At 41.1% G+C, this 15,696-nt stretch overlaps 1 pseudogene; it reads right to left on the bottom strand.

The window, feature by feature from the left end:
• Positions 1–7,682: 7,682 nt before the first annotated feature.
• LOC136322343 (large ribosomal subunit protein uL11-like) lies at positions 7,683–12,795 on the bottom strand (annotated as a pseudogene).
• Positions 12,796–15,696: the final 2,901 nt, after the last annotated feature.

Below are 15,696 nucleotides of genomic sequence, written 5' to 3'. Positions count from 1 at the left end.
ATGTTAATTAGTTCTTGTCTGAAAGATGAAGCCCTATAATTTAAGAATTTTGCTCACCTGATTCTCCCCTTTTCACAAAGCAAAGAGTGGTTCTCAACTTTATAAGCGGCTGCATTTCTGCACCACGAATAAACGGCGGAGCCCAGTTTGAGAAGGTCCCGTGTATGTGGTATCACTAGAAAGATGTCAGGATGTCCAGAGTTATTCCTGTGGCTATTCTACCTGCTCTGCAGTGTCGCCCATAATGTGGTCTTAATGCAGACCGGCTTCTGCAGTATGTTAGCAGTCATTGTCATGGTGTCATCTTCTTTTCTGAACTCTGTGTGGCAATGACATCCAGATGGACTCTGCTCGTCTGGTCCCATCTCTGGAGCACTGATGTATTTGCTAGCGTTCATTGTGGGTATGTTATCCGCACAAGCAGCGCATGTCACACGGCCTAAAGGGATGGTAGGCTGGGCTCGGCCATTCAGGGGGCATGGCAGCATTCCAGTGCCCATCTGTGGACAGACTTTATGCTTTCAAGTATCTGACGTTTTTATACCTAATAAATCATCAGTGAGAGAGTCACATCACATAAATCTTTCAGTGGTTACCTGATGTTTTTAGGAGAATGATCATACTCTTTTACACTGGCCTGCAATGATCTCTATATGTTAGGGTGGTGACTACTAATACTTTTTTTTTTTTTCAGTGAAGGATTTTAGAAACACTGTCTTTGCTTATCCTTTCAGACCCATTCCTCACACTCTCCCCATGTGCTCTTGCCATCTAGCCAGTGATTTCTAAGCCAACAGCATGACAGAGGTCCTGAGGGCCCTCAGATCAGCTCTTCAAGGGGCTGAGGAAGATAAGGGCAGTGTGTAATGGGAAACTTCTCGAGCCTATCATGCCTGTTTTCCCAGAATACCTCTCAAAGTAAAATAAACCCTGTGCCCTCACTGCCACATTTTCCCAGCCCTTACTGCAGACTTCAGCTCAGCTTGGTGGGCACGGATGCTGCATTTCAGGGGTAACACACAGAAGTGACAATGAGGGTTGGCGCTCTGCTCTGCCTTCCCTGGTACTTTGTGTTTGAAGCCAGGGAATGCTGAAGTTCAATCACTTTCCTCTCTGCAGAATGTAGTCAACTAGTGATGACATATTCTGATTGTACACAAGAGATTGTTCTTTTTTTCTAAATTAAAAAAATTAAGCATTTTCTAAACTTGCTTAAAACAATTTAAATTAGCTAATGGGATGACTAGTGAGTTCATGGGTCCTGGGCCAGATAAGCACCACAAATTTTTCAATGCTTTCATGTTAATTAAATTATTGTCCCTTTAGGGTTGCTTGCTCTTTACAAAGACTTATTAATGTCTAAAGTTCTTTGTCCCCATTCCTCCTTTTAGATTCCTATAACTTGAATCTCTTAATAAATCAACCGTAAGCTCTGAAGTGGTCTATTGTTTGTTATGGTTATTTTAAAATACTAAGTCCTCCTGAGATAAACTGGCACATAATTCTATTTGATGTTATCTTATTTTTGAACTGAACATGTTATTTGAAAGTAAAAAACAAAGCACATTAAAAAAAACACAGAAATATATTTTTTTATCACCAGTTTCTTGGGGAAATGTATCTAACATTATTTTTCCTTTTTAGTATGCTTGTTGCCATCCCTTTATTTTCTTTTCACTTCTTGTCGAGCCTTCATTCTGGAACGGCACTCTTGCCGTGATTACATTTCCGAGATCCTCTGAGATCTTTGGCTAAATTGTGTAGAACATGTGCTGCTGTGAGATTTCATTGCAATGTACAAAGATTAGGAAATTCTGGTTCCTTACATTCCTTTCAGTAAATAAAACTTCTGGTGAGTTTCTATCTCTTCATTTAAACATTTTTTCAAACATAGACTTACTTCATTTTTATTTCTACATGTGACACTGTTAGTTTTTAATTGGGGTTCTTATACAAGGGAGAATGCATGAAACTTTGTGGTTTTTGTTCTCTTGATTATTTGAAAACTTATAAATATTTTTAGAGGCAATGGGCAATAATTGATGAGTATTCTCAATTTGAAGTAACATTAGAAATGTTACTAGCATATGCTGTCTCCCACCCTGCCTATAACACACATATGCCTGCCCTAAGTCAAGAGAACAAGGACAGACTTCTGTGCAGCCTGACTGAAATGTTCTTAATCTGCAGATGACATCTATAGGACAAAATCCACACCATCACTATTCAGTTCTGTGTTCCTGATCCTCCAAATTCTTATAAGAATGGTACTTGTCCTGATGATGCACTTGTGAAGGATGTTGTCAGAAACTGTTTGAATCAGAAATAAGGCCACTGTGTGAAATAAACATGAATGCTATTAAGATATTTGTCTTGGGACTAGCGTGGGAAACTTGTACCATATAGTTTCTAAACCATTCCTCTAGACCATGAGAAATGTTTCATGAGCAAAAGGCACATAAGAGACACCAGCTAGAGATTGGAGTGACTATGCAAGAAGGGGTCAGGCTGTAGACCACCAGAGCTACTGAGGATGCAGATATAAAATAGGTTTTATTTGGGAAAAACTTACAAGCAGAGAAGTAGCAGAGTGTACACAATCCCTCAAATCCCATCATCCCACAGTCTATGCTTGGCATGCATGGATTGCATGCACCATGGCCAATGTTCCACAGAGAAGAACCATGGGCCTGTCTGTGTGTTGATCATAAGGTAGAGACTGAATGGGCCAGTTACATCTATGCCATGATAAAAACTCAGAGTCTCCTTATCAGGGAAGTGGCTTTGTTCGAAAGAGAAATCTGGAACCTGGGGACTTCTATCAGCATGTTCTTCTCTTGAACTAACTTACATCTGTCGAAACAGCTCTTTTCTAACTACCATATCAAAGGAGCAAATGACTTCTAGGTTAATCCAGGTCTTCTCTCCTCTAAATGATAGCTAATATATTAGGACAGAATTTCTTAGGGCAAGAAAGAGAAGACAGAATTAGTATACAAAGGAAACAATACAGGGGCAATGAGCATAGGGATGTTGATGAAACCATAAAGAATCAAAAAGGCTCTCCAAAACCAGAGTGAGAGAGAATGTTTGTGTGTGTGTGTGTGTGTGTGTGTGTGTACCCAACAATACACCCATAGACGCATCCCAGAAAAACTTTAAAGACAGTATATGACATTACTTTTATCAGCTAACTTTTAAAACTTTAGGCTCATAGCTGAGAAAATTAATAATTTATATTGAAAATAAAAGAAAAAGAAGTAAAGTGTACTGACAATGCCGAATGCTGGTGAGGACGCAGAGCAGCCGGGACTCCCCTTACACTGCCAATGGGAATACAAAATGATACCGCCACTTTGGAAGACAGTGCAGTGGTTTCTTACAAAACTAAACGTACTTTTAAGCATCTATCATCTAGCAATTGCTGTTATTTACCCAAAGGACTTGAAAACTGATGTCACATAAAAACCTGCACACAGATGTGTATAGCAGCTTTATTCATAATGGCAAAAACTTGGAAGCTAAGATGACCTTTAGTAGGTGAATGAATAAATAATCTGTGGTATATTCTGACAACAGAATATTAATCAGTGCTAAAAAGAAATGAGTTATCAAGAAAAGGCATGAAGGAAACTTAATGCATATTACTAAGTCAAAGAAGCCAATAAAAAAGGCTGCATACTGTATGTTCCAATTATATGACATCCTGGAAAAAGTAAATGTATGCAGATAGTAAAAAAGTCAGTGGTTGGGGGCAGGGTGTGATGGCTCAGGGTAGGGGTATGAACAGGCAGAGAACAGGATTTTAAGGCAGTGAAAAAAGTCTTTATGACACCATAATGAAGGACACTGCCATTATACATTTGTCTAAACCTATAGAGTGTACAACACCACGAGTGAAGTGTAATGTGAACTGTAGACTTTGAATGACTATGATAGGTCAATGTCAGCTCAGTAACAAATCTACCACCTTGGAAGGATGTTGATAATGAGGGAGGCTATGCATGTGTTAGGGCAGGGGGTATATGAGAAGTCTCTGAACCTTTCTCTCTATTTTGTTGTGAACCTACAATGGCTCTAAAAAGTCTTTAAAGGTAAAGGAAAACATATATGCAGAGAATACATACAATAAAAATGGAAAATAGGTAGAGTGGAAAGAGAGTGTTATTTTAAATAAAATAATAAATTAAAATAAATGGAATGTATAACCTCAATCTACTACTTTTACCTCCAGAGTAAGACATACAAAATCCTAAATTACAGAGTTTAACCTAGATTCTACCCTGGGCACGAGTGACACAGAAAACCAGTCAGAGAAGCATGTTTGGATCTCTTACAGAATATGAGAAAACTCCTGTTTCTTTACTTTATTGCTTCTTAAAATCGAGTTTGTCAATGATGCGCTCTCTGCAGAATGTGAAAGGAGACAAATGCCCTGGTTTCATTTTGACATGCAAGCAAATACATAAAGAACAGTGCGTCCATTCTGCAACAAAGGAAAGAGAGCTGCTGTAGCCCGTCCCAACAGAGACGCGGGAAACGGAGCTGATACCTCCGGGTCTTCGCTGTGGCTTCTGGGAGGGCAGCTGAAGGCTCTGGTGGAGACTGCTACATTTCACTTCCTCTGTCACAGCCGCAGCCCTTGCTTTTTAGAACTCTTTTATATTTTCCAGTAACGTACTTTCTAGAAAAAGATATAAAAACTCCAAAGGCAAAAAAAAGTAAAATAAAATATCAAAAAGTAGGGGTGGGTTGGGTAAAGCACTGAAAGGGGCAGGCGGGGGAGCTGCATTCTTTAGGTCTGCCCAGGAAGCCTCTGGTTTACCATTCTTCCTCTGTTGAAGCACAAAGAGAAAAATGTATTAGGTTTCTGAATGCCAGGGTATCTCGTCTGTCAAAAGATTTGCCAGTTAAAGAACCAATTAATTTCCAGCTCCCACAGCTCACGAGAACATAAAAATGGGATCTTAGATGGCTTTTGAAATGTTGAATCTAGTCTCTTCTTAAGAGAAGAGAATTGAAACTGGCTTTTCTCTTTTCTAAGAGAAAAAAATAAGCAGCATTTTGGAGCTTTGATTTTATTTTTTAATATGCCCCAAGGTGTGTGCTTTCAGCGTGTGTGCATATGTTTGTACACACGTGTACCCTGTGCATATTTGCACATGGATGCAGAAGTGGTTTATTGCAGAGTCGCTGCAGATATTTTCTTCCTCCAAGCTAGTGATTATTTCCTCTGTTCCGTGGTCAGATGGATGATTTGAACAACTTGGAAGGGCAAGGGCAAGAAAAGCTTTGATTTATCTGTTGCTGAACTGATTTAGACAAATGCGGGAAGATGATACATCACTGAATTAGGGCGAGCAGGACAATAATGAGAACCTAAAGTGGGTGACAAGCGCACACTAAAACCCACATTACCACTAAACAAGCAGGCCTGCATGTGCACCCTGTCCCTTATTTCATTTGATAGAGTGGGACTTGTCAGGTTTCAGAATAGTTAAATGAATGTTTTAGGTCTATAATTAACAGGGCTCTCATATGCTCACGAGATGCTGGCACTGGTGAGGGTGAACCATCCAACAAATATGATACAGAAATTCAGGCCCCATACAGGGAACCATACAGGAAAAGAGTCAGAGGAACATGGGCCAATATCAACCTGGTTGTAGCAAATTTTAAAGCAATGCCATCATTGTAGTACAGAAGATACACTAATAAAAATGTCCCATTGCCTTCAAAATGAAAATCAAAAGAAATAGTAACAATAGATGAATAAGAGTTGCTCTCTCCTTAAATCTGGGCATACTGAGTCAGACAGTTAGATATTCTATTCTCTTGGGTATTTATTCTTCAAGAATTCCTACAGATGATCTGGTTGGGAGGTGAATTCTCAAGGTAAGTCAAATGGAGGATTTCCCAAATGCACAGAAAACCCAGGGATAAAGAGAACCCCAGAGGCAACTCTGAAGATGCGGAAGGATCTCACTGCAGGACCAAACACGGGAGTGAAAATGAGTTGGATGGACAGTTGAGAGGTTTTAAGGCAGCCAGCCCAGCCCCACCTGCCTTGTCATTTCATTGGTGGCTCAAGGAAAGTCTTCTCTTTGCATTTGGTAACAAGATGCCTTTCTATTTCTTCCTTTGGGCAGTAAGTCAATGTTCAGTTTTTGCTTTACAGGCCTCAAGATCAAAGTTGTCTAACACTTACTTTTTTTCTTATGCATTGGGTTCAACATGAATGATAGGAATTTCCATCTATTTATTAATATATCTTCTCACTCAAGGGACCCCATGTTATTTATATAACCTTTGATTTGTGTTTGTCACCTCTTTCCTTCTTGTGTGTGTGTCACCCTCAGATTTATCTAGCTGTTGGTATCCAGCAAAGTACTGTTAGTTACACAGCTGAAATGAATTTTAAAAGAATAAAAAAGACACAGAGGCCATAAGTAAAAACAACCCTATGCAAATGACCTCACACAATTACACTTAAAAACTAATATACCAGCAAGTTGGTAAATATTATTATTCCTTACGGCATTTATAGCAATTACCTAATGTGTGAATATTACTTCAATATCTCATAAAGCACCTTCATTCATAGTTTTCCCTCTTAGAAGAGATTCATTGTTAATGCGCTTTTTGGGGCCAGCTTTGATATTTACAAAATACATATGCTTCTAGTTGTTGTGGATGGATTCCATTGTGCCTAAATAGACGGATTACATTTGCCCTGGTGTTTGAGGATGATGGGATAAAACTGTGTTTACAAGGCATGTGTTGTGCAGGCAATGATATTGTTAGTGAAGTGACTGAAAATGTGAAATTCAAACTTTGAATAAGACTTTAGCTTTAGCCAGGTTTACAGTCAGGGCTGACCCAAAGCAATAACGTGGAATAGATAACTTCTTCCTGACTTTTGTCCTCTTTGTATGTCAAATGGCTCTATGGCACCTTCTGGGGCTCTAATGGGGCATTTTCTAGGGTGGCACTTCCCTTTTACTGTCTCATTTGTTTCCAACCCAAAACACCATTTGATTTTGGGCATCATTGTGACTCACTAGCTAATCTGATAAATTTATGCTAAGTTCTTAGTCCTTTATCACAGGGATAAAATTATCTTGCCTTGCAGATCATTGCATATTTTATTTAGCCAATGCTTTCCATGCCTGAATCCAAAGCAGCAAATACTGGTGGGGATTACAGGTCTTGTGAATCCATAGCTACTTGGGTCCCCGCTGCAAAGACTTTACTATGAAAACTCAGGGTTTATAAACCCAAGTTTTAAAAATTCATTGGGACCTATTTTATTCTTCTATTTAAATGACCAAAAAAAAAAAAAAATGAAAGCATGCTTTTCATGTATAATGTTTCCTTCTTCACATTTTTGTATCAAGTAATAGAATGAGTACATGCAAATGGTAAAGAATTTAAACAGTGCAAGCCAGTGGAAAGTGAAAAGTAGAATCTTTCTATCTCTCCACTCCTGTCCCTGGTCTCAGTGCCCAGAGGCAACTGTGGTGGGCAGATTTGGTTTTTAGTGTTTCTGGAGATTCTCACTGTATGTTGAAATACAACTCTTATGCCTTTATTTATTTATTTATTTATTTATTTTTCTTTTCTTTTCTTTTCTTCTTGGTTGTCAAATGAGCTTTGACTGAAATACTCTCCTTCGTAGTTAACTAGCCCACTGAGCCACTATTGACATCCTCTATGATGCCATGAGGGTTGTGGCTATCAAAATTGCAGCTCACAGTCTGGGCAGTCCCCAGAATCTTTTTAATGGTTCCAGAGAGTCCTCTAGCTAAAGATCAGTGTCACATCTGTTGGACAATGTTGACAATCTCATGGAAAGTGGTATTTCCACTGTGTTTAATGTTTTTTCCACCTCTTTCTGTCTCCTGGCGGTTCTTTGAGGGCTTTGATGACCAGGGCAGAGGCAGAAGGCACTACCTCAGTCTGAGCCTGTCTGTTCTGAATGGTCAGTTTCACTATAATCCTCAAACCCTTCCAATCACTGGTTGCTTTGGTGATGTTATCACCAACCTTTTTTTTGAGACAGACTCAGGGAGCTGATCTTGGGGGCCAGGGTAGATGTGGTACTGACTTCCCTACTGGTTCACTTCAGGTATATGTCTTTGATCTCGTTGGGGTAGAACTTCAGTAGAGGCGTCTGGTGTCAGATAAACTCCGATTCCAGCAGACCGAAGAACATTGTGCCTAATCCTCCTCCAAGTCAAAAGTTAAAAAATTGAGTTAAGTATATTTATATTTTACAGTTTAAAAATTTTACTTATTGTTTGATTTTTAGAGAGAGAAAGGGAGACATAGAGAGACATCAGTTTGTTGTTCCATCTATCTATGCATTCATTGGTTGATTCTTGTATATGCTATGACCAGGGAATCAAACTTGCAGCCTTGATGTATCTTGATGTATCGGTTCAAAACTCTAACCAACCTAACTCCCTGGCTAGAGTCAGAGTTAGGTATTTTTAAAATCTGGTTTCTCCTTTGTTTCCAGGATTGGTTGTTTTTTCTGTTCATCTTGGTCTTTGTCTTCCTATTCTTCTGGATCTCCTCGGGTGTTGGACTCTTTTGTGGCTCATTCATTTATATGAGTAGAGAACTGTATTGCTGAGTACAGGCAGCTGATGTGCATAGCTCTGCATGCAGAAGGCCTCTCTTCTGAACAGGCTTGACTGCAGAGTCTGTGTAGCTAGGGGCACACATCAGCACAATAGTTGTCCTTGTACATCACCTGCACAGGGCACCTTAACCCTGAGAATCAGAGCTTTCATCTGCTTCACTGCCTTCCCGTCTTCATTGCTTCCCCTCTGTCTCTCATCTGGAGGTCCAGGTTCACCGCACACTTGGTTTCTTTCTCAGGTCTCGGAACCCTTGCCAGTCATCCTTACTTCCTCTTTTGGCAGACTGCATGCTTGTTAGAGTTTAGTTCTTGGGCTTCAAGAGTTCAGGGACGAGGGCACAATCCTACCTTGGTTTCATTTTGTCACTAGTGAATCTGTTCTGTCATGCTGTATTGTTCTCTTGTTATTTCATGGGGATATGAAGAAGTGGGTCAAAAGCTGAGTGAGCAAGTCTGCTAATTCTGCTTCCCTTGCTAGCAGACATGGTGTATGGACCAAAGCGACTTCTGCTGACATCCTCCTCCTAGTCAGCAGGCCTGTGTGGATGAGGGGTTGGTGTTAGAGAAACACGCAAGGCACTGCAGCAGAACAGTCTGTACGTTGCATTGGAAGAAGTAGGTTTATCTGGAAAGTTTGATTTTTCTCATCATAATCAGGAAAGGGGTTCAAGAGTAATATAAAATTAATGGCAGACAATAAAAAACTTTTTTTTTAAAAAAAAATCTGAGTCAAAATCTGTGAATTTTGATTCAGCCACACACATATTCAGAAGGACAAGGATTAACCAACTAGAGGGCCATGAAAGAAAGCAACTGGCGAGATGAGGCGGAGGCAGCGCCTTATCTGAGGAACAGATGTCTGAGGCATTTAGCCTCAGGAGAAGCGACTAAGCAGAGATGCAACAGCTGTCTTCCAATATTTAAAGGGTTATTATTTTGAAGAATAAGTTGTTTTGTAGTATATTGCCATACAGCAGTGACCTTCTCTTAAGTTGAGACAAAAATTTATTTTTCTCAGAAAAACCCTTCTTGGAATTATACCCTAGCCCCTCCCATAGACTTTCCCACTCTACTTTCCATTGGGGTGGGGGTGGGGGACTTTCTTGGCATCCCAGGAATCCATAAACATAGTTTGATAAGCCAGTGCCATAGGGCACAGCGTAAGAACCAGCAGGTAGAAATTTCCTGAAGACAGTTTGTAACACTATTCAGAGAATACATTTATGGCCGGGCGTCTCATTATCTATCTTAACAGCTGTACTAGCATGTAAACTCACACTTTTACAGAAGACATTTAAATGCCTACCTTGCCTGCAGGAGACACTGTGAGATGTGCTGCCCTCACTTCTATCAGTATTTCTTTCTCCAGACTCCTGAAAGTTGTGTTTCTTTCTGGGAGTCCCTGAGGACTGTCTCGTATGTCCCCATGGATCTGGAGGGTTTGATTCTTCTTCCCCCGGCCTGTATACCTCCAGTGAACTTGCCGTGTCTGCCGGACACACCCCCATCTGACGCTGCTTCGGGAACAGCACTGCTGGGTCCACGGAACCTCTCCCATCTGGTGAGTGCCTTTGCCTCTTCTGTGAGAATCACTTGGCAATACCACTGCTTCTGCAGTCACTTCTCTTCTCAGGTGAGCAGCTATCTCTGTGACTTCCAGAGAAAGTCCCTAGACTGGGCACCACAGTTTCCCACTAGATTCTCCCAGGTGCCAACGCAGTCCCCTAGTCAGTGGGGAAGAGTGTTTGTCCTTGTGTTACACCTGGTTAGAGGGGTCCTGGGCCTGGGCTACTTCTGCTTCAGCATTGTAAAGAATAGTCAATGATACAGAGTTGTTAGTGTTCATTTCAGCCACCTTTTCTTTAGAGAACTCAGGTATGAAGCTAAGATGACAGAAACACACAAGAGACTCATGTTAGGATGTACTCAGGATCAAACGTCCTTTCTAATGACTATGGCTTTTTTTTTTTTGTCCTGGATCAGGACTTACATCCTTGGCTTTGTTTTCTGATAAACTTTCTGTGAAGTCTTTTCAATTCTTTGTACAGATGCATAATAGGAAGTTTGACCCCACTGGTTTGGCAGATAGCCCCAGATCATGTAAAGGTTCTACTAACATAATTATAAAAGAAATACATTTGCATTATAGAAAACTTGGAAAATACAAAAACATACTCAGCATGTCATCACAGTTGATAATATAGAGTGTACTGAAAGGGGAGACCAAGACATAATGAGAGAGAGATTTCTTTTTACACATAATTTTGGATCTCATTTTAGTGGTTCCCTTTGTAGCATTGACGGAATGGTTTTGCAGTTCATGTTGGTTCTGGATTTCAAGTGATGAAATGATTATTGTTGGGCATTCTGAGATAGTGTGACAAGAATACACAAATATTGATATCAGGGTATAATTAGTGTGGGAATATACATGTAGTTTAAATGTGGCAATCCATGAGAGATTGAATTTCATGACTACTTTTAATTCTATGTAAAGTACATACTTCACATAAGTATAAAAATCTTGTAATTGCAAATGGGTTAGAAATGGATTTTAAAATCATTTAAGCACTTAGGCTGTATTTGTTTAATTTTTTTTTTTTTTTTTTTTTACTAAATAGTAATTATATGAGTTCACACTCTTCCTGGCTTTGGGAATACCTGCCAGGTCATTAATAGCATCTCCTTTCACCACCAACCTCACACATTATTTCTTCAACTTTCTATCACACTCCCAACGCTTACTCAAGTTAGTCACTCTGTTCATTCTATGACTAGAAAATATTCTTTGTCAGATTTGACTGCCTGCTACAAAGGGTGGGCCCTGGTCATTGGATGAACAGATGTGATGATGGCGATAAGGTGTGCTGGGATTGCTGAGAGAGAACAAAACTGCACTGTATTAGGAAGAGGAAAAGAAATCAAGAGGAAAAGGACCCAGGAGAGACAAAGGAGAGAAAGATCTACAAGGAAACTAGAGTGGATAGCCACATTTGAAAGAAAACCAGATAACCTTGTAAGAAGACTTACTTGGGAAGTGTGGTTATTGGGACTTTTAGATGGAGGCTATAGAGTTGGGTTAAGAACTCTCAGCCCACTCTATTCATCTTAGTCAGTTCGGGATGCTATAACAAAGTCACATGGCAGAAAGAGAAGCATGGAGCTCTCTGGAGGTCTCTTGTATAAGGGCACTATTATCATTCATAAGGGCTCCACCCTCATGACCTAATCATCTCCCAAAGGTCCCACCTCCTTAGAAGTTAGGATTTCAATGTGTGGGTGGACACAATCCTTCAGTCCATGGCATTATTTATTTTTCATTAGTAAGATAAACTCTTTGTGTCCAACACTGACATTGTGTAGAACAAGAGATGGAAGACAAGAGCTTACAAGAGGCATCAGGCTCACCTCCTGGTACCTGCCCATCCTCAGTTCTCTTCCTGGCCTTGCCTCTACCTTCCCCTCCCTCCCTTCAAGCTCTGCCTTGCCCAGCTCTGCAACATGACACTGAACTTTTTTGTTGTTGTTGTATTTTGTTCTTTGTTGCATCCATAGTATTTTAGAGTATTTTAAATGAATAAATGCATACATAAATGAATGGCAATAAATGGCTGATAGAAAAAAATGTGAAGGAAAAGCTGATAGAATTTGTTGACTCAATTAGAAAAAGTGAGTAAAAGGCTTAACATGAAGCCTTAGATGCTTTGGGAAATGGCTTTAGCACTAACAGAGTAACTTCAGGGAAAGCAACTGATCAGGGATGGTAGGGAACACGAATATGAAGAATTCAACTTTTAAAGCTGAATCGGAGAATTGTTGCAAATCTTTCTGCAAAGGCTTTCAGAGGTCACCCAGCATTAGCTTGCAATTGATTATCTGTATAAACAAACCATCCATTTGGGTGGGAGTTTTGGCCCTCCACCGTACATGCAGGAAACTGTGTGATATGTGACATGTCAGTCTCAGACTGACATGCCTGTCCCCAGATTTTTACCCCTGCTTCATACTCATTACCTCCCGAACCTCTGCAGGTGGCTGAGCGGAGCAGTCAGATAGAAATGTTTACACAGAGAACTCTTCATTACCTCTGACAGACGGATTTTAGCCTCACAGCTTCCAGCCCCAGTTCCTGGAAGGCTGCCCGGCATTGTTGCCAGATACCATTACCATGGAAACCACAGACCATCCCGCTAGGGTGAGACACACAAAATTGAAAGCAGTATAAAAACAGATTTGTTGTTAGGCTCTGGTCCCTCTGATTTCACAGCCTACAGGACCGAACATATATGTCCTTCTGGGGGTGGAGGGCCCACGGTAAAGCTGACCAGTGAAGTTATTAGTGGGTTTCAGGAACAGAATAACCAGGGGAAATCCCATTCAGAGAAGCAGGATCCCAAATTACTCTCCAAAGCATAAGAATGTTTTTCTTATTTTCCTCTAAATGTAGAGCTACCACGGCTGGCATTTTTTTTTTTTTTTTTTTAAGAAAAGAATGATATTTATGTCAGTTTGACATTGAAAAGATTACTTCAGTGAAAATGGCTTTTCTATTCCAGGCGTTAACCACACCAAAATTGCCTTGCCCCCTTGGACTGCAGGTGGAGGGCAGCCCTGATAATGGGCATTGCTGAGCACAGGGAACTTGTGTTTCTCACCTCGCAGCTATTGAAAGGCTCCGTATTACATTACCCTCTAGAGCTGGGCAGTGGGGACAGAGTTGGTGCTTATGTTGGCGTTCACGGAGCTGTGCGCTCAGACTATGTAAATTGTGTCTCTATTAATTATTGTTAGCATGAAAAATGGAAAGCTAAGTACTGTTAATCATTCAAAACAAAGTTTTTTCTTTTTTCTAATTTGCTCTCTCTTTTTTTTTTTTTTTTTGAAAAGTGGGTTTGAGGAGTAGCTTACTAGAACCATACAACTTTAAGTTTGAACCTTTAGGTGAGCATTTTAAAAAGATGATATTAGCATTACTACGGATCATCATAAGGACTTAGGGTGCTGCACAAATATTTACTGAGCCATTACTCTGGGATGGGATTGAATGAATTTTTCTACCCATTCCCTCTGCCTGTTGTGCGAACGTTATGTACCCCCCCTCCAACCCCACCCACCCAGGGGCACAGTGTGCCACAGGCCACATTCCCTAGACTGGTATGCAACATGGAATGCATACACACCTCCTCAGTCTGGTGCTGGTTCTCATCTGACTCATCTGACACTTGGGAGGAAACTATGGTGACTCAGTCTACACTGAGGTTCCAGGTGAAATTTCGAGGTTGGTCAGTGACATCGGTCAGTCTCCCGCTCATTTACGGGCTTGACCTTCCCTAGCAACCATCCTTGGGTTTATTATCACAGGCTAAGGTGAAACCTCGCTGAGTGAAAGAATCCCCAATTATGCTGTTTCTTGACCTTCCCTGGCCCCATTCAAAGTCTAATTTTGCTCCTGTCTATAGCGCTGTGATCTGGTCAAGAAATAGTGTCCTGGTAAGTATACTGGTATCAGAAGGCGCCATAGAATGTTTGGATGAATCTCAGAGGTGGGGACTTCAGGAGTGCTGGCTTTTCTAGGCTTGGAGTTGGCAGCAGGGTCCCAGGTTTAGCACTAGAGATCTTTTAGGGGCTGAAGGAAGGACCCATATTGTCCTGGGCCCCTCTGGTTTCTGACCGTTGTTCTGCAGCTTTCATGGCATTCTGACACTTCAAATTCGACTTCTTTTTGTAGTTCAGAGCTTCACCCATATGCCTTCAGAGCCTCCCCACACACTCCCTGGAGGACTGTCGCACTTTTCCTGTGGTCTGTCTTTTCTCTCCAGCCCATGCCATTATCCTGGGGGACTTAAATCTCTTTTTGGTGACCTTTTGACAACTGAATATCTCAGTTCCTTAGAATAATTGCTTCTAAAAATTTTCATCTCTTTTTCAGATTAATGAATAAGTTTCATCACAAGTGGCTATACCTAGAGTCATGTCACACATACAACTGCTCAACAGTTGAAAGGGAAAATTTCAATCCCGAAAGCCCTTTTCTGCTTCCTTCTCCTCACTGCGGCCAGCTCTTTAGCCTCATTTGATGTCCCCCCTTGTGAGTCCTTGCTCCTCTCTCAGAGTCTCCTGTCTTTCCTCCTGTCCACACCCATCTGCATCCGTGAGGCTTCGCTCACACAGCACACTCACCAATGTCTTCAGTTCCAACGCCCTTTTGACTTTCAGCAGCTTTTTTCTTCCTGCGCTCAGGACAGACCTCCCATCTGCTGGTTGGTTTGTTACCCTTTCTTGTTCAGGGCTACAGAATGTGCTGGAGAAAATCACAAACCAGTGGTAACTGTTTGAATGACCAGACGTGGTTTCACACTCGGGGTCCGCTGTGCTGCCCTCCCGCCATTGTCTCCGTTCCTTCCCTCAGCCTCGCTTGGCTGGGCCTTCACAATCTTCTCACTATTCTCTGTTAATCTGGAGTCTCCACTTCGGATATTTTCTTTCTTCTAGACATATTTGTCACACAATACAGATGGGATCACTCACTTTTTTTCCTTAAAATGCCCGAGAGCAACCCAAGACCTAAATTACATATTTAGTAGAATTTTTTTAGGTTTCACTCAGGAATCAGGACTTGTCATTACTTGGTCCCAACCTACTCATCTAGTCATCTCTCTCCACATTTCCACACCCTTTCCCCCTCACCTCCCTCCACACCACACTGAGTCAGACTCCAATTTTCCCCATACGAACTCTGTACTCACCCTCATGCTGCTCTTCCTGCCTGGAGTGAAAACTTCTTTTTTTCTCCTCATTGGGGGACTTAGTGTTTTCTAAGTTCCCACTCAAATGCTTCTTCATCCGAGAAGTCTCTTCAGTACCCCTGGCTCCCCAAGTCAAAGAATAGTTCCTTCCTTTGCATGTCCATGCACCCCCATGTGCTGCTAGAACTGTGCTTATTGCACTTAAGTCTGTTTATGTACTTGATGTGCTTGCTTTCCTGCTCCGCTGTGAACAGCTCGAGCTTAGGGACCATATATTCGCATTCCTGAGGGAGCTACTTGACA

This window comes from Saccopteryx bilineata, chromosome 2 (assembly GCF_036850765.1).
Source record: "Saccopteryx bilineata isolate mSacBil1 chromosome 2, mSacBil1_pri_phased_curated, whole genome shotgun sequence".
Classification (NCBI taxonomy): domain Eukaryota; kingdom Metazoa; phylum Chordata; class Mammalia; order Chiroptera; family Emballonuridae; genus Saccopteryx; species Saccopteryx bilineata.
The sequence above is the reverse complement of the archived record's forward strand: the minus strand, read 5'-3'. Positions and strand labels throughout refer to the sequence as shown.